General features: G+C 43.8%; 1 long non-coding RNA gene across 2 annotated transcripts in view; it reads left to right on the top strand.

The window, feature by feature from the left end:
- The window catches only part of LOC135301173 (uncharacterized), a 144016-nt gene that overhangs the window by 77210 nt on the left and 48971 nt on the right, over positions 1-17835 (top strand). For both annotated transcript variants that reach the window (XR_010362915.1, XR_010362914.1), the window contains exon 2: positions 13685-13820. This is a non-coding gene — a long non-coding RNA (uncharacterized LOC135301173). The remainder of the gene's footprint in view (positions 1-13684; positions 13821-17835) is intronic.

Here is a 17835-nt window from a genome sequence, read left to right as displayed (position 1 = left end):
TGGGCTTGCAGGACCTGTCCTTCCCAGAGCTTTGGGCTTGCAGGACCTGTCCTTCCCAGAGCTTTGGGCTTGCAGGACCTGTCCTTCCCAGAGCTTTGGGCTTGCAGGACCTGTCCTTCCCAGAGCCTTGGGCTTGCAGGACCTTGCCCAGGGAAGGGAAGCCCAGCTGAAGACAGGCCTTGGCTGGCTCCCAGATGAGAGGAAGGGAAATGAAGCATTTTAAAAGGAACAGATGAAATGAGGCATTTTAAAAGATTTCTGCAGTAAATATAGTTGAGTGCCTCGATGGCGCCGTGAGGGAATGATGTACAGGCTGTGCCAGGTCTGGGACCTGGTCTGGGACACCTGAGTTGCTGTTGGGTTTCCCAGCTCTCCAGATCCCAAGTCCAAAGGCACGGGAGGTTTTTGGCACAGCTCCTGGCACCTTTGCTGCCATGCTCTTCCCTTGGGAACCCACCTGGGTGCTGCTGTGGAGGTGCCCTGGCTCATCTGGAAGGAGCAGCCCCTGCTCTGGGCGGGCTGGCTCACACAGAAATCAAACATCGGCCCTGGTGCCCTTCCTGAGGTGCCCCAAGGACAATCTGTTCCTTTGTATTTGTGCCAGTCCCACGTCAGGGGGGCTTGAGAGGTTTTAAACATTCAGACTGGGCTCTTGCCTGACCCCAGGACCAGAAAGTGCAGAAAACAGAGCAGTTTGAGCAGGATCAGGTTCAGGCAGCACTGCTGACAAGCACACCTTCCTAAAACTGGAATTAAAAGTGTGGCCAGGGCTGGAATTAATTTCAGCACAAACACTGAAGCACCAAACATTTAACGCTGCTGAAATTCTATGTTAATATGAAATGTAAAAAGCACAACTAAATGAAGCAAAGACTTAGTTCTCTAGAATTTAATTGCTAAAAATGGAGGCCTAGAACTGCTTATCATGTTTGTGTGGATTACTTTCCATGAGTCAGACAAGCAGGATTTCAGCCCATGGGGGAGAAAAAGAAACTGTAATAACCATAAAAAGGTGTAGGACTACTTATTTATAGACATGCATATTAGAAATGCAATAAAAAGTGCCAGTACAAGCTCAGTAGACAGGCTTCAAACACAAAAAATAGCCAGCTCTGAGTTGTCTCTGAATTATGGTGAGCCCTAAAGATGGCCTAAAACCAATTAACTTTTCTTTTTTTTTTGGTACCTTTTTCATGTTTTGAAAATGACCAAAGAGATCCCTTTGAAAATATATATTTAAAAAAAAAGGCTTCTAGAATTAAACCTTTTGTAAGAAGCTTCAGCCTGGAGCAAAATTTAACGGCTGAGCTATAAAGCACTGAAAACTTTCATAAAGGGGGGTTCATAAAGAAACACCAAGTGACCCTAAAGCCAAGGAGGTCCAGCAAGCTGCCCTGCAGTAAACACAGGCCTGGTTAATGTGGCTTTTGGGGTGTGTGACATCTGAGTGAGATGCAGTTGGCTCTTGCTCACTTTCAGCACCTCTGTCCAGGAGACAGAAATGACAGAGGGACACCCTGCAGCTGAGAGGTTTGCTGGGAGTTAGAGCTGGTACTAAATGAGGTTAATTAAATACTAAATGAGGTTATCAGCTGCCAGCCAGGCTTTGTTTTGCCATGTGGCTGTAAAGTGCCCAGCATGGATGGATGGTAAGACATTTATAATCCATGTTTCCTACTCCTAAGCCTCCTCTAGGCTAGGAATAGACAGTGTGGGTTGTGTGTACAGCTCATTTCCAGAACAGCTGCATTAAAACACAAGAACTACTGTTACTGCTGCTGTCACTTTACTGTCCAGCCCAGGCTAAAATCTAGGCCCTGATCCATACCTGATTAATAGATTTAAGTCAAATGTAGCATCTAGAAAAAATTCCATAACTGGGTTAAATAGAAATACCAGCATGCTCCTACTGTGTGATCTGTATGAAGTACAGATGTACAGCAAAAAACTGTCATTAGTGCAAGAAACCATTTCTCTGTGTTTAATACAGGCACAAACACCTGCAGTGTGTGAGGCATTCATAAAAGTCAGAGATACCCCTCACTGCTTGGAATTGCTCAGGCATCATCCATGCTTCTGTAACACATTTTTTTTTTTATGTCTCGAGATGTTTGTGGTGGCTTGAGGACTACATTTTTAATCCAGAAGAGAGGCAGATTTATTCCAGGTCATTGCCCAGAGATGGCCAGTGAGAGATGCTCTTGCACCAACAAGACACTGTGCAAGGCCTTCAGCCTCATGCTCTGCCCCATCACCCTCTGCTCTCTGCCTTTTCTCCCCCGGAGCCCCAGCCATGCACGGCCTGCAGGCTGGATCTCCCAGTGCAGTCAGGGCACAGCCACAGAACAGAGGAGATTTTCAAGCATCCTGCAGTTAATTTTAAATTCCTGATCCTTGCAGTGGTCAGACTTGTTTCAGAAACAGACAGGAAAAGGGAGGAAAGGCAGATGTTTGTCAAGGATATATTTAGGAAGCTGTTACTCAGATGTGAAAATCAGTTGCACTTTAAGTGTGAGTGAGAGCCCAAAAAGCACATCCTTTCCTCTGTGTGTGTTTGCAGAGCACTGCTGTGTCCTCCACTTGCAGGACGTTGCTTTACGCTCCGACTCCCCGTGGTTATCAGTGATGTGCTGTGGGCTCACAGTGCTGCCTGGTTTCACAGTGCTTTGTGGAGTGAAGCCATCCGTGCCCGTGGATGCATTGTCCATGAGGGTGCTGGTGAAAGGAGGGATGGATTTACTCAACTTTTCAGCACAATATTGCTGTTGTTCACTGCTGGGATGTGAGTAAGGAATGGCCTTTAGTGTAAACAGCTCAGGCACTGAGCTTAGTGACTGCTGTGAGGGGTTTTTTGAAATGGGTTTTTCTAGTTCTTTGATAGATGAGTTACTAAAGCCTTTCTGTTTACAGTGCTTGCTGTGCATGTGGCTTGCATGAGTACCTGTCTGTGATTTGAAAGGTATTTTACCTACACTTAGAAGTTTTAAGAGCCTGAACCACTCTTGCATTTTTGTTATGAACTATCAGCAGAGGAGTTCGAGGGAGCTGGGAGTTTCTTATAGCAGTAGAAATGGTCTTTGTCTCTACAGACTTCCCTCTGAACTCGCTGAGCTCCTGTCAGCAGAAAGAAAACAGAATAACAGCATCTTCTCCATTTCTCCAGTCTTTGGTCCTCCCCAGTGTTCAAAGGCTGACTTTGCTCTCAGTGCTCCAGTGCTAACAGGATCCAGAGCTCAGCATGAGAGCTGCACAGCACTGGCATGGCCTAAGTTTATTTCATAGCCTAGGTTCATAATGACCTCTGTGCTTTGACTCCTGTCTTGCATGACCTGGGTTGCAGATTGCCACTGTTTCCCTGGGCTGTGGCTAAAGGAGCTCATTGCTCTTGCTCAGAGTCAACCCTGCTGGATCATGGGGGGCTGTAAGAGCAGCAGGACCCATTTCATTGCTGAAATGCACTCCCACATCTGGGATGGGGCTGCAGTGCAGCAGAGGCCACACCACTGATTTCCTTTCCCCCAGCCCATGGGAATGGCACGCTTAGTTATCTTTCACTGGAATACTTCTTGGCTGTGCTCTGCTCCCCGTGGTTAGCAGCCACAAATCAATACCTGCTGCCACGAGCTCTTGGCTTGTTCCATGCTGCTGCTTTACTCAACCACACCTTTAGCTTTGCCTTTTGGTCACTGTTTTTATGAGTTTAAAAAGTGAGCTGGTGTCTAGGAAAGCGAGTGGAGTAACAAGTGAAAGGCAAGTGGAACAGTTGAGAAGCAAGAAAAGAAAATATGTTCAGAGTTCTAGATTATTCCCCTGTCTTTTACTGTGGCCATGCTCCTGGAGATGGATTTGACCTTGAGGTAGCTACCTTCTGTTCTGCCTCCCCTGACCCTGAGTCTTACTTTAAGATTTCTCAAGGCTGGTAGAATGAATTCCTGGAGGAGCCCTCCTGTTCTGAACATCTTTGCTAGAGACAAATCTTGTGTAGAAATTGCTTCATCATTCCCCAGTTCAAAGAATATATCCAGCTGCATGAGAGAAAAGTCTTTGCAGCCTCTGAACCCTAAAGCTTCCATATAGGAGTCAAATGTCATTAATGCAATTTTTAAATACCAGTGTGAGAACTCTTATTATGAGAATTTACTGCTGAAATGGTAGACAAAGGCCTCTGTTCAGGTAAATTGGGAATAAGCTGTTGAAACTTAAGTTGATTGCTCCAATACCTCTGACAGATTTGTCAGCATGGATTAATTGTTGTTCAGGAGAATTGTTAACCATACTGGGCACACATTTGAGGGAATGTTCAGAAGACAAAGCCAGAAGAAAGAACCCTGTTCCTAAGTTAAGTTTATGGTTTCCTGCCTCAAAAATGTACAAATTTCTGAAGCCCTTTTGTAAGTTAAATCTTACATATAATTACTCACTTCTGTTGCTTGCAGTTCTGCTGAAGTTGATTTATGTGGACATTGTTACCAAGGCAGTGCTTTTTAACAGAGGTGAATGATTTTTAATGCATCTCCTATGTACAAGGCACAAACAGGACATTGTTTGTGTGAGATCTGTGAGTGTGCCAGTGTCCCCCACTGATCAATCATTAAAGCTGTAGTTTTTATTCCCCACATCACCTCTTCTTGGGCTTTTCAGTGTCCTGAATCAATACAGGGTGGATAAAACTGCATGAGGCAAGTTTCTAGATTACTTCACCACTATAGATTACTACTCACAATTTTTATAACCAGAAATAAATGGAACATGTCAGACAACATCTCTTTCAGTGCACCTGAACTCCTGAAAATTCAAAGGCTTCTCAGGACTGGCCTGCAAATTCTAACAAAGCCCAGGCAACATTCTGTCTTGATTGTCTTTCTGAGATTGTTGTGCTTTTAATTTTGCCACTTCTGTGTTGGTTTTCCCCCTGTCTTCCCCCAGACTCCCTAGGATCTGCATCTCCTCATAGATATGAGTTCTCATGTTTTATTTCAAACCTGTGCAGCAAAGAAATATTGAGTCTGAAATCCTACACTAACCAGGTTTACTTTTCTCTGGCCATCTTATTACTCTTCATAGGTAGAATATATGTTTCTCACTGCTTTTGAAACAGAAGTTGGGGTACCAGACTGTGAATCTGTGAATAGTGGCAGTGGTGTGTGGCTATATAACAACAACACCTAGAGTAATTCTTTACCTTGTCACAGCCTTTGGGTGCACAGCTGCAGTCCCTCTTACAAGGGCTTTGCAGGAAAAGCTTAAGGCAAGAGTAAGGGACATACCTAAGGAAATGGACACCACAAATATTTTGGAATTACTGAGAATCAAACAGGATATAGAAAATATTTGTTACTAATCAAAGTTCACAGAATTCCTTTTATTAATTGAACATTTATGTGGTCTGTGCTAGGCAACTTTCTTTGGCTTCTGGAAACGTGAAAGTACATCAAGACAATTCCTGTTTGTCAGCTCCTGTATCCATTTCCTTCCAAGGAGGGACAGGGAGGAGGTTCCCATGTGCAGAGTAGCAAAGGATTGGAACAGAATGAGTGCATTAGCCAAGACTTGCTGTTCATGGCTGTTGCACCTCATTCAGGGATATTTCTGTGGCTTCCTGTCCAGCTGCCCAGGAACACCAAAAGCACCTGCACAGTTGCCTGCTGGCTGTAAGCAAATGGCAGAAAAGGTGATATTCCTTCCTGTAATAAACTCCTGAACCCGCTCTCTGAGAGCAAATGCAGATTTCTGTGTGGATGTCACTGGGTCTGCACAGCAGTGGGCTCTTGTCCTTGTGCACTTATCCTGAGTTCAGAATAAGTCCCAGAATAAGTTTTGTGATGGCCTATGGGGGCAAGTAATTGGTGCTTGATAACCCTTGGTAACACCTGACAGCCTCAGGGACCACTGACCATAAAGGATTTGTCTCTGCAATTCCCTTGTACCACCAGAAAAGAGAAATCGTCTTGTTGTTCTGCAAACAATATATCAGAACCTGTCTCTGTGCTGGTTATGTCATTCTTTTACTGTACTTTCACAAGGTTTTCACTTTTATTTTTGTTTTGCTACCACTGGAAAATACACAGTCCCAGAGCTCTGGCAAAAAGAACCTGATGAAGGTGAACATATAAGAAAAATATTAGTAGCTGCACTCTTCTTAGCAGAGGTAATGGCCATTGACATTAATGGGAATTATGCATGTGTGGAGAGGAGTATGGCCCCTTTACTTCCCAGAGCCCTTAATATGTTTTAGTGAGCCATGGTGGTGTTCTAAATATCATGAAGCCCAAAGGAGAAAGGGAAAACAGCCTCTGGCACTGATGAGCTGGATTCATTGCTCCAACATAGATGGCTTTTCAGGAATATTTCTGTTTCTTCTCCTGTGGAAATAGTGGTGCATGCACTATTCATTGACATGAAAGAGGAAAAGGTAAGGGGAGTGCACAGAAAACTGGCAAAGGAAGTAAAGAGGGATCCAAGTTTTCAGATGTCAGACTGTCACAAAAACATGGAAGTCCATAATTAAGCATTGTACTCACACACATAATTTTACACATATAATGTTTTTGTCTTCCTTTTATTCAAATTCTATTCTAGGCCTGCTTTGCACTATGTTCTGTTTTGTGAAAATAAAATGTGAAAATCTACTGATAAGCCAAAATAATAATAACAACTTTATGGCACGTCAGGGCTATTTATTTTAAATTATTTTTTAACCTTGATTGTGTTAAAATAGTGAACATATGTATCCTTGGCCTTAATCACCTTGTCAAGTTAAAGTATATATTCAAGTTCATTTACATGACATATGATCTAATGCTGGAGAACAACAATGCCATTGTAGTGCTAATTGAAAACTGAGCTGAGAGCCAGAAGAAACCACTGGTCTGATTGCTGAGGGTCCCAGGGAAAGGGATTTATTCCCTCACCTGCAGTTGGTCCATAACACTAACATTGTTACCAACATCTGGGTCTAATCAGCACAGAGGCCTTGATATGCTGCTCCTGTGGCATATAAATTAAGCATTATGTTCATTTTAAAGGCCCCCTCTTTCAGTTTTTTAAGGACAAGATAGATTCATGGCTCCTCAGAGTCTAACAAAGTAGAAGCCACAAACAGAGTAAGTTACTGCCAGGTTTCTTAGGCCATACCTACCTAGCACACGCCACTTAAATAATGGGATTTTATGCTCAGCTCTAGTTCTCAAAAATGTATCTCCACAGAACGGCAATGTTCAGCTGAAAAACCATGTTTAGGGTAGAAAGCAGTCTTTGCCAATCCTCGGAAGTCAGTTTTTATGGTGATGTCTGAGCCACAGGGTGGCCACAGGGCCAGGGACAGCCCTGGTGGCACCAGGGTTGGTGTCTGACCCCAGCCCCAGGAGGGGCTTGTCCCACAGTCTGCTGGCACTTCAAACACCAAAGGTGCTGAAAGTATCCAGAGCAACTGGAAATTGTACAAAGAAAGAGAATAAAACCCCAGAGGACTGAAAGCCAGGCTGCCCAGGCCAGGGGGCAAAATGTAAATCTTCATTGGTGGAGGACAGGCAGTGATTACTGTGGCTAATGCATCCCTTGGCTGTGTCTATAATTATCTGACTGGCTGCTTGCCTTTGTAGCTCCATGTGTTTTTCTGGGAACAATGGGACAGATACCCTTACAGAAGGAGGATTTTCCTAACATTTTTCAATGTGTTCTTATCTTTAATATCTGCAAATGGTGAATGTAATTACATGGACAAATTTTGTTAGAAGACCCAGAACTTCTGATCCCACACTGATATTTTGTGGTAGTAGGCAGTTCACTTAGCTATTCTCTCTCTTACCTACTGTGCCTTTTGGGGATAAATAATGATGTAGAGAACCGTTTACCTAAGGTTTCAAGGTGGAAAAGTGACACGGGCATTATGGAGGCTTAGCATTTCACACTGATACAGGGTAATTGCATCAGTTGGTTGAAATCATGGAATGGTTTGGGTTGGGATGAAGATCCTGTTCAAAGCCCTGCACTGGGATGTGGGGTTCCATCTCAGTCACTACTGTCAGGAGGAATGCCCATTTCATGAGAACCTGCTTGTTGCAAAGGCACACAGTGAGCATTTTGTAACCCCTGCAGCCTTCCCTACACCAGCAGGCTGCTGGAAGAGGGAGGAATTCCTTTTCGTTACCAATAACTCCAGGTGGAATTTTTAAACTGAGGCATAACTTAAACCCAGAAGTCCTCAATGGAGACTTTGACACGCTGAAACAGATCCTCTGCCCCTGCAAATCCAGTTAGTGCCATTAATTCTGTAGAGCTGCATTTCACCTCTCTTGAGGAACAGGTGCATTATTTATGGTATGGCTGCAAAATCTGTCCCTTGATGTGCCACAGAAATGTGCTCTGGCCCTGGCAGCTGGTTTTGGTGGCACGCCAGCTCGCTGCTTTGAAGGATTTCCAGTAGCCAGAGGGGAATTTTAGCACCCAGTGCCTCCCTGCCCTGCTGTCCATTCCCAGGTCCCCAGTGGATTTGTCCCTGTCCCCTGCAGCTGGACCAGCCCCTGGCAGCTGCCCCGAGGTTCAGCAGAGCCAGGGGAGCACTCAGGGACCAGGGGGTGGCATTGGCAGGGGTGCTCTGTGCTGTCCTCGGTCCTGGTTCCCTGCCCTCCCCAGGAGTGAGCACCTGCTGTGCTCCTCTGCTCTCCTGACCAGCAGGAGAAACCTGAATTTCAGTTCCTGTGGCTTAACCGCAGCTTCCACTGGCAGGGAAACCTCCTGTGCTGCCCATGGGAGGTTTCCCTGCACAGCAGAAATGGGGCTGGGGTTGCCTGGTGGCTGTGGGGGTGGCTCTTTCTCTAGTGCAGCCTTTTAATTCTCTGCATTGCTGTGCTATCGAGAGTGCCACTTCGACAAGTCAAATCCTAATTTTTGTAGCAATTGACTGGCCGGTTTTAAGAGGTGCTCCCTCATTAGTTGACCTTGTAAATGGGAGAAGTCTGGCAAAGTTAACAAAACCAGAAAGATCAGAGATATGCAATTTGTTGTTGTGGCCACACAGAAATCTCACATTTGTATTGGATGCCGTAAAGATATTATAAGAAAAAAAAACCCACTTGTGTAAGTCATGGTCGCTGTGGGGAGATCTCAGAGGCCAGGCCTGTGTTTCCAGTCTGTTACAAGGGCATTACTAAAACAGTCATGCCTGACTGCATGACAAAGCCCTCGTGATGATGCGAGTAAAATACAACAGCTGTATTGGAGAAATTGAAAGAATAATCAGGCTGATGAGAAGGAATCTCACATCCTTTCATGTTTTTCAATCAAAGTGCAAAGGTCACAAGCAGAAAAAAAAGGAGTTAAACTTGTGCCATTGGAACGTCCAGATAATTTGATCATATTTGTTTTAATACACGAAATGTAAATAATATTATCAAATACAGGTATGTTATTATTTTAATCATAATATCTTACTTCATTTTATGTCATCCTTGCTAATGTGGTACCAGCAGATCTAATGAGCTGTTTAGGTTTTTTTGCATTTCAAAGCATGACCTCCTAAAAATTAGGATATTTCTTTCATCCAGGATAATTTTGCTTTTCAAACATTAGCATATATTTGATGTGGAAAGAATGATTGGCTGTATCACAACAAATGAAATTATTGCAAAATACATCTATAAAATACAGAAAAAAATCACAAATATTATTCCAGTACTTTGTCAGAACACTTGCAATGGCAATCTACAGCCAAGGCCCAGTTCTGCAAGTCATAATGTGAGAGTCTGCTAGGCACAGTAATGCACCTGTCTGGTGTTGATTGCAGACATTTTCCTGAGGTGTTTTCTAAAAAAAATCATATTTTTTTCATCATAGTTAAGCTATCCAACCCGTTTTTCCCTCTTCATGACTCGTTCCCAAGGTGAGGCTGTTCTGGCTCTGTCTGATGGGTGCAGTGGTGTAGAGCAGTTAATGTGCAGAGAATCTCACAGCTGTCATGTGCCAACCATCCAGTGGGGTGAGGCTCCAAAAGGAGCTGCAGTCATTGCAGAAATGTGGTTTGCATTTACCAACCTTTGGGTTAGGACCCAGCTTCTTCCCTCTCTGAGGATCACTGAAAGGTTTTAAGCATCAAAGTCAGGAACAGGAACACAAAGAGTGAAGTTTCATATCCATCTAAGGCTCTTAGCTCTTGCTGAATACTGTGGTGCTCAGGCATCCTTCTCTAGAGTTTTGAGAATTCTAGTTATTCTCCTGATCACTGCAGTGAGCCATTTTTAGATTCCAGTGCAAAGAAATTTATATTCTTTAGTGCAAAGAAAAGCAAGTGAATGAAAATTTAAAAGTAAGTGTTGAGAGGTGCAAGCATCAGCCTCATTCATACATTCAAATACATATTCAGAGTTTCTGCAGGTATTTGCCCTCTTCTGAAAGTTTCATGAAAGGGATATTTCTATCTGTGTTCCATACAGATCAATATCCATTCTATTTTAAAATATTTTAAGTTCTTCCATTGTTTACTTCTATGTTATTAACCACAGTGACACATTTTCAGTGTGTTCCAACAGGTTGGTTTTTTTTAAATACAGAAGATGACAAATTGCTTCGATTTGTAGCATCAGTTGTCTTCAAAATGTCTTGATTTCAAACCAAGCAGATGATTAGAAGCTGAGAGATCATAACACTGATCACTGCAGTGTTTTTGCATTCCTCCCTTAGAACAGTGTCTGAAGTACAAAGGATGGCTGATCTAATGTACCAGTAAGAACAGAAGAAAGCAAATGTTTCCTTGTGATAATAATTCTTAAATGGTTTTTGCAGTCCCTCAAAAAGGCCATGCACCAGCCCAATATAGCAAATATTGCACGTTCTTCCTGCCAGTCTGTTACGTAGCAGTTTTACTTGCATCACACACTGATTTAATTGCCACATTAAATCATGCTTTCTAAACATCAGTTCACAGCAGGATCCTCCTCTGAAATCTTATCTCCTTTTTTCTTTGACCACGTAACCAATAGCGAAAATGCCTTTCCCCTTTGTAATCTAAATTCTGTTTTGTGTCCATAATACTGTTCCTGCCTGCTGCAGCAACTCACTACTCGCAGCAGTGCAGAAGGAAAAGTCCTTTTTTCCCTTGAATGTGCATATTCCTGGTGGAGCTTAAAAACTTCCATAAATCAATAAAGTAATTGCTGCATAATGACCTATTGTTGGTGAGTGTGCCCAGAATGATGTCATTGGGGGGTAATGGAGCTACTGAATCAAAAAAACGGCAGCTGTTCCCAATTTATTTGAGAGTCAGTTGGACAGAAAATTAAATAAACACATAGACAAGCAGGACAAGGGCAAGTCCTTGCACTATTCTTACAATTGTTTTAATTCAATCGCAGGAGTCAGCAGGCAGCTGATATTGTGGCCCAGAGTTTCAGTAATTGCCTGTCTCCTCTCTCAGTCAGGCTGCACATGCTCATTTCATCATTTTAAGCATTTGTGACTCATATTAAAATAAAAGAAAAAGTACCAATGAAACAAAGATGAAACTTAGCTCTTTTTTCTCCCCCTGCCCCTCCCTTGTCAGCATAGCAGGCTATCCAGGAGATATATTAATAGATAGGAATTTTCATTTCTTCCTCCATCTGCCTCTACGGGGTCCCTACCCTTTTTCCCTAGGATACGAAGGACAGTTTCCCTTTTTTTTAATCACTCGTCTGTCCTCTGGGAAGCCCCCTAAAGTTTTGTATTCGCTGGGGAGAGAAGAAATGCCACCCGGCTTCACTCTCTCCTCTCTGCTGTGCAGAGCAGCTTTGATGTGCTGCTTTGAAGCTGCTGGCTCCAGGCTGCACTGGGGAAGCAGCAAAGGCAGCTGAGCAGCGTGTGGAGGCTGGGAGCCCGTGTGTGTGCACAGGGGACCTGGGGCACCCTCTGGGCTCCGGGGCCAGGGCAGCAGGGACCTCTCCAGGAGCAGCCCCCAGCACAGCCAGCCCTTCTCCTTTCCCTGCTCCCTTTCCTGCTGCTGGGCACTGAGGGCACACCAACATCCCTGGTGTTTCCCAGCTCTTGCAGCTTCTCGTGGTACCTCTGCACCCTTTGCAAGCCCTGCTGTGGGTCAGAGCATCGGGACATCACTGCTGACTCCAGCAGGGTTTGGTTCTTTGGTACTGTGCCTTCAGATGCTGCTTCAACTGTTGTGTCTTTAAACCAGTTTCTTTTTATGTCAAAAGATATTTTCATGGACACTAAAAGAAGTTTGGGTCACTGATCAGTGAGTCAGTCTGACTTTTACTATGAATTACAATGTCCATTCCTTCGTAGCTGGATGCTTAATAAGACAGTTTTCACATTTCTAAACAAACGTGGGTAACGTCCCTCTTTTTTTTTTTTTTTTTTTAACTTACAGATTGATTCTTTTGTGTGTGTATTTTCTGTGTCTGCATAACCAGACACAGTGAAGTTGATGTTTGCCTCCAAGATGGAGAAGTGCTTTTCCATATTTGTCACCACAGATCTCTTCAGATCAGACATCTCTTTGATCATTTTAACTGTGTTTTATATGCTTCATAATTTCCTTGCTGAGTACCTTATGTTGCATGTTACTCTATAAATCAATAAATAATAGCAATAATTAAAAGGGTGTTCTGCAGTAGGGAGCTAGATGAAAAATAGGTTATTCCATTAACCTTTTACCTCTGGAGACAGGAATTTCAAATTTGTGCAAGGTCATAGGAGCAAATCAGTTGGTCTCTGGTGAACTCCAGTCCACATCACCAAGCACTGCCTCACTTCTCCAGTCCCTCCTGACTGACAGCTTTGGGCTGGAAGATTTGCAGATCTTTGCAGCTTGGAAGGCTCAGATGCAGGGCAATGCACCTACACCCACTGTGCCTTGTTCTCCAGAGAACCACCCAGGAAAAGGAAAACACTCCAAACCCTTCCAATGCCTGTGGTCCCCACAGCCTGAATTAATACTGAAATATCAAAATTGCAACTGGTAAAAGCAGGAAGTGGCTTGTGCAAGGAGGAAGGTGGGGTTTTTCAGCCCTGTCCTATGAAGGAGATCCCAGAGGGCACAAAAAGCTCGTCACAGGAAAGTCAAGGGGGAGTTGGTGGTGTGCCATTGTACACCCAAGTGTAGACAACAAAAGTGTTAGTGAGGATCTGTCTGTTCCATCACAGATCACTGGCCACACAAACTCACAAACAGACCTTTAGATTGTTGTTACTCTCATCTCCTTTTCCCCACTTCTGCCTTCCTCCATCAGTCGCTGGTGCAGCTCTGTTGTCTGTGCTCTGAGTGGCCAAGTGAGGTGTAGCACAAATAAATAACAGATATTCACAACCAGTGTCACAGTAATATGACTATTTTTTTCTGAGTTACTCTGAGAGAAGGAAGATGAATTATGAAGTGGAATCTCAGGCTTAAGATGGAAACTCATCTTTAAAGGTCACACAAATTTTGGAAGAATGGTTTTTATGCTAGAAAATCTGCATTTTTGCCATTTGCTTTCTTGTTTTATACAATGAGATTAAAAAGGTATTTTTTTTCTACTACGTAATTTGAAAACAAAAAGGACCCAAATTATATTTTTTTATTTAAAAAATGAAGACTTCTAAAAGTTCTAAAGATTCTAAAAATTCTAATTTTTGACCAAGACATTTCAGTCTGTTACTTTGAGCAGTACATTTTGCCAAGCCTCAATCTTTCCTGCTATTTCTCATCTATCTGCAGGTCATTTATAGGGACAGAGACAGTGCTTTTGGATGACACCTGCAGGAGATGCCCCAGAGTGGACTGCGATTTTTGTCTGTTCCTACTGCCAGGACCTCGCACACTAAGTCCCAGCTGATTTGTGGTGAACACACTGGTACGTTCTTCAGTGAAAACTGATTTTTTTTATGTAGTGGTGATTATGCTTTTGTTTGGCAGAGGGAAGTTATTGAAATTCCCTTGGTGCAATGCCTTCAGGGACTCAGCTCTTCCTCACATCTGTAGCTCCTGTTCCGGAGGGATGGCAGTGAGTGGGGAGGACTTCTCATTGCATGCTCTGTGTTGTGGCCATCCAAATGGCAACCTTAGGATGATATCCTTAGAGATAACCTGAGCAGACACCAGTCTCAGGAGGCTTCGTGGACAAAATCTACCAGAGAGACTCTGTGTGTTGCAGTTGTAGCAAATTGGACATTGTCTGAGTGAGGACACACAGCTTTTGTGCTGGGGCTGCTGTGGGCAGTCTGGTTAGGGCTCGCTGGGATGTGCAAGGAGCACAAAGGTTTGAGGTTCTAATTTGGAAGCTGAAGGGAGAGAATAAATTTTAGGAGTAGGAAAATAAGGATGACTGTGAAGCCTGCCTGCTGTGCTTCCACAAAAGTTATTTTCCTAAGAAACCAGTCCCAGCTTGAACAAGGAAAATTAAGGGGGAGTTGGTGGTGTGTGCTCTGGTGGCTCCTGTGCTCTCATTGTCAGTGCAGTCTGTGTGAAACAGGCCTCTCTCAGAGGTGAAAGAAATTCTCAGAAGGAACTTTTCACCATTCCTGAAGATGATCAGGTGCTGGGTGACACTGAGACTTCTCTGGAGAGTGACTTCCTAAGCTTTGTCAGCATATCTTTTGTCCAAGGTTTTTGCGCTGCTCTGTTCTTTGTGATCCCCATGGATGCAGGGGACTGTTGTGTTCCCCTGTGGGGACTGCAAGGAGCTCTTTTAAAAATGAATGGTCTGGAACAAATTAAGAGACAACCTTGCATCTGAAAAGTGCTTATTGGTAACCAAAAATAACAGCAGATGATGATATTTAGTAGCTCTTTGCAGCAGTTTCCTTTCTGAGCTGGGGGGCTCCAGCCCTGTGTAGATCCCCTCTGCTTTGTGCCTCTGCCCAAAGGTCTCTGTGGAGCCCTAAGGGTGAAGGGGGGTTACTGATGGTGACTTTCAAATCTCCTTTGGGCCAAAAGGGAAAGCTGGAAATGGAGCAGTGCTGACAGAGAGTCTGGTGGGTGTAATGCCCTTTTAAAGAGTGCTTCTTACAGAAGCCAAAAGAGTTTCTCATAGTACTGGGGGTAGTTATTCTTTGCTGCCTTTTGCCAGGGTCGGGGCTGTATAGAGGGCAGCTGTAATATTTTTAGTATTTTTCAATATTTTTTCTTAATTTTTATGATACAGCTTATGCTCAGCCATACATGGTGGGACAGACTATACATTTTGTTTGCAACTACAATTTTCTTTTTCCAATGAGTTCCCTATGTATTCAGCCAGCCTAATCAGTGCAGCACATGGACAGCTTTTCACAGTGGATATGTGAGTCTAGCATGTTGGGTTTGCAGTCCAGGTTGATTAGCAGGTTCTTTGTGTGAAATAGGTCTGTTGCCTTGATTGTACAACAGCAAGAGGTTCATTTTGCCTCTTTTTTTGCATCCATGTGAAGCTGTATTGGTCCCAAATCTAGTGGTGAACTTCAGAATGTTTTTATCCAGACAAACTTCTCTGTATGTAAGATTTATTTATTGCGGTCTATCTGTGAGCTCTTCTTTTTGCCATATTTGCTTATTTTCTTCCCAGGTTAAAATTATGTACATTTAAACCAAGGTTTCTCTTTAGTTTAAAACTCTAAATCCTGCATGTGAGATTTCTTGTTTGTTTGTCAGCCTTGCCAACACTGTGCTGAGGAACTTGTGAAAAGGGACTGCAGTTTTGCATAAAGATGGGTCTGCTAGCAGGGGGTGTGTCCTCAACCAGAGCTTCTCAGGAAACCCTTCAACAGTAGCTTCATTTCCAGTTCAGCCTGAAACTGGAGAAAAGGCACTCCTTTGGGGAGAAACCTGGTGATGGGCAGCTCTGCTGGACTCTTGCAGTACGGGTGGAGAAAAGGCATCTCAGTGGCAGCAATTTCTGTGACACAGCAGCCAAGCACTTGATCAAAGGCACAGAGATGTCCTGACAGTGCTGTGCAGGGGATCTGGCCCTTCCTCACCCTCAGGGCTCAGTCTGGCAGTCCTTATGCTGTCCCTAGAGCAGCAGTGCTGGTGAGGTATTTAGCACCTTTTCCTGCTGTCCCCAGCAACCCTGGTTTGAGATGTCCCTGCAGGTGCACAAATGCTGCCCAGCCTACCTTCCTGTGCCTGCAGTGCCCTGTGGTGGCTACAGCAGCTCTTCTGCCCTGCTCCAGCATGTTCAGGAGGAGGGGGAGCAGTGCTCTTGAGGACAGGGTGAATGGGAAGTGTTCCCTGAGCTGTTTTTCTCGTCCCTTTGGTACAGCAGCAAAGCTCTGCAAGTAGCACTGTCCCAGCTCCCTGAACTCCCCTGCTCAGGTAGGGTGCAGCTGGCTTGCCAGGACCATGGCCAGCAGATTTGGAATATAAACAGGGATGGAGCCTCCCTAACCTCCCTGTGCAACCTGTGCCAGTGCTCAGGCACCCTCACAGCACACAAGGAAAAAAGGCACCTGACATCTTCTCTCCTTTTTCTTGCCCCTGGGGAATCGAAAGGCCATAGGCAGGCACTGGCAGGGATGTTGGGAGAGCCTGTTTGGAAAAGGTGAGCTGAGCTCACACCTCTTGATGATGACAGGGAGCCAAGTATTTAAAGATCTTATAATAAGACCTCAGAGTAACCAGCAAGCTAGAGGCAAGCCCCTGGGACCCTTATCCTGAGAGAAAGGCTCTGAAGCATCTGAGCCAGGGGCAGCTTCCTCCAGGTGTGCACATGTGGTCAAACAGCTTCCCAGTGGCTGGTGCAGATGGGGCTGGGAAGCCTGGCAGGAAAAGCTCCAGTGCAGGGATTGCTAGAAAGGAGCTGGAATGGGATGGGAATGAGACCCAATGGCTGGTTCTAGCAGACATTTCCTGGAGGTCTTCAGTTTGGGATTTTTCATTTCCTTTCTTGTTCTGTGTGGTTTTTGGCTTCTTAAGATTACAGCATCTCTTCCATTACTGTAAGGACTATAAAATTTACTGTGCACATAAACACCCTCAAGCACTGTGTAGCCCAGACAAGGAACATTTCAAAAACTGATACCAAGTTATCTTTATGGTTAACTATGATGAACTCAAAATTACCATTTAAAGTCTTAAGCTAAGTGTTAAAAATAGTCAAATTTCCTTGAAAAAACATTTTAAGAGTAATACTCTGTATAATCACCCCACATATGATACATCATCTTGAAGTTTCAGGAACGCTTTGGTTGAAATTTTAACAGCTCTCCTTAAGAAATGCTAAACAGCAAATACTCTTTCCAGAAATACCATCCACTGTAAACCTGTCAGACTATTACTTAGCTATTAACCTTTCTCGATGAAATTGTAATAGTGCTGTTTAAAAGAATGCTGAATATCAGAAATATTTCACTAATACATAACAGATGGATACCACAGCCAGAAATATTTGTACTGTAAACCAAAGCGCTAAGCAGTTTTACACTGAGAGGTCAAAGATGGGCAGGAAACAGTTTTCCCATCCCACAAAAATTTTAGTTTTCATATTTTCCTACTCTCATGAATATACAGAATATGAAAGAACCTGGAGCTTCCCACAATAAACTTTTTCTGAGTTTTTATTTGTTTGCTTTTTAATCCAAGCACTCATCCTCCACGCAGGCTGCATATTTGTTATTTACCACATCTTTCTTGGTACAGACATCCTGTCCTGAGAAGGCTTCAGACTGAACAGTCAATAGGTTTTCTTTTGGATCTCCATCTCCTTGACTGAAAACCACTTTCTTAGTAGGTTAAAGAGTAAAAGGAAGTGTTAGAGCAAAGCTGTGACCTAATTGAAATACAGATTCCATATGTCACATACCTTTTATAACTCTCCATATGTGAGGATAACTGATTTTTCCATCCTGTTTACATTGCTGATTTCACTGTTGGACTTGGTCCTGGGTGTAACCTTC

This window comes from Passer domesticus, chromosome 5 (genome assembly GCF_036417665.1).
Source record: "Passer domesticus isolate bPasDom1 chromosome 5, bPasDom1.hap1, whole genome shotgun sequence".
In the NCBI taxonomy this organism is placed as follows: Eukaryota; Metazoa; Chordata; class Aves; order Passeriformes; family Passeridae; genus Passer; species Passer domesticus.
The sequence above is the reverse complement of the archived record's forward strand: the minus strand, read 5'-3'. Positions and strand labels throughout refer to the sequence as shown.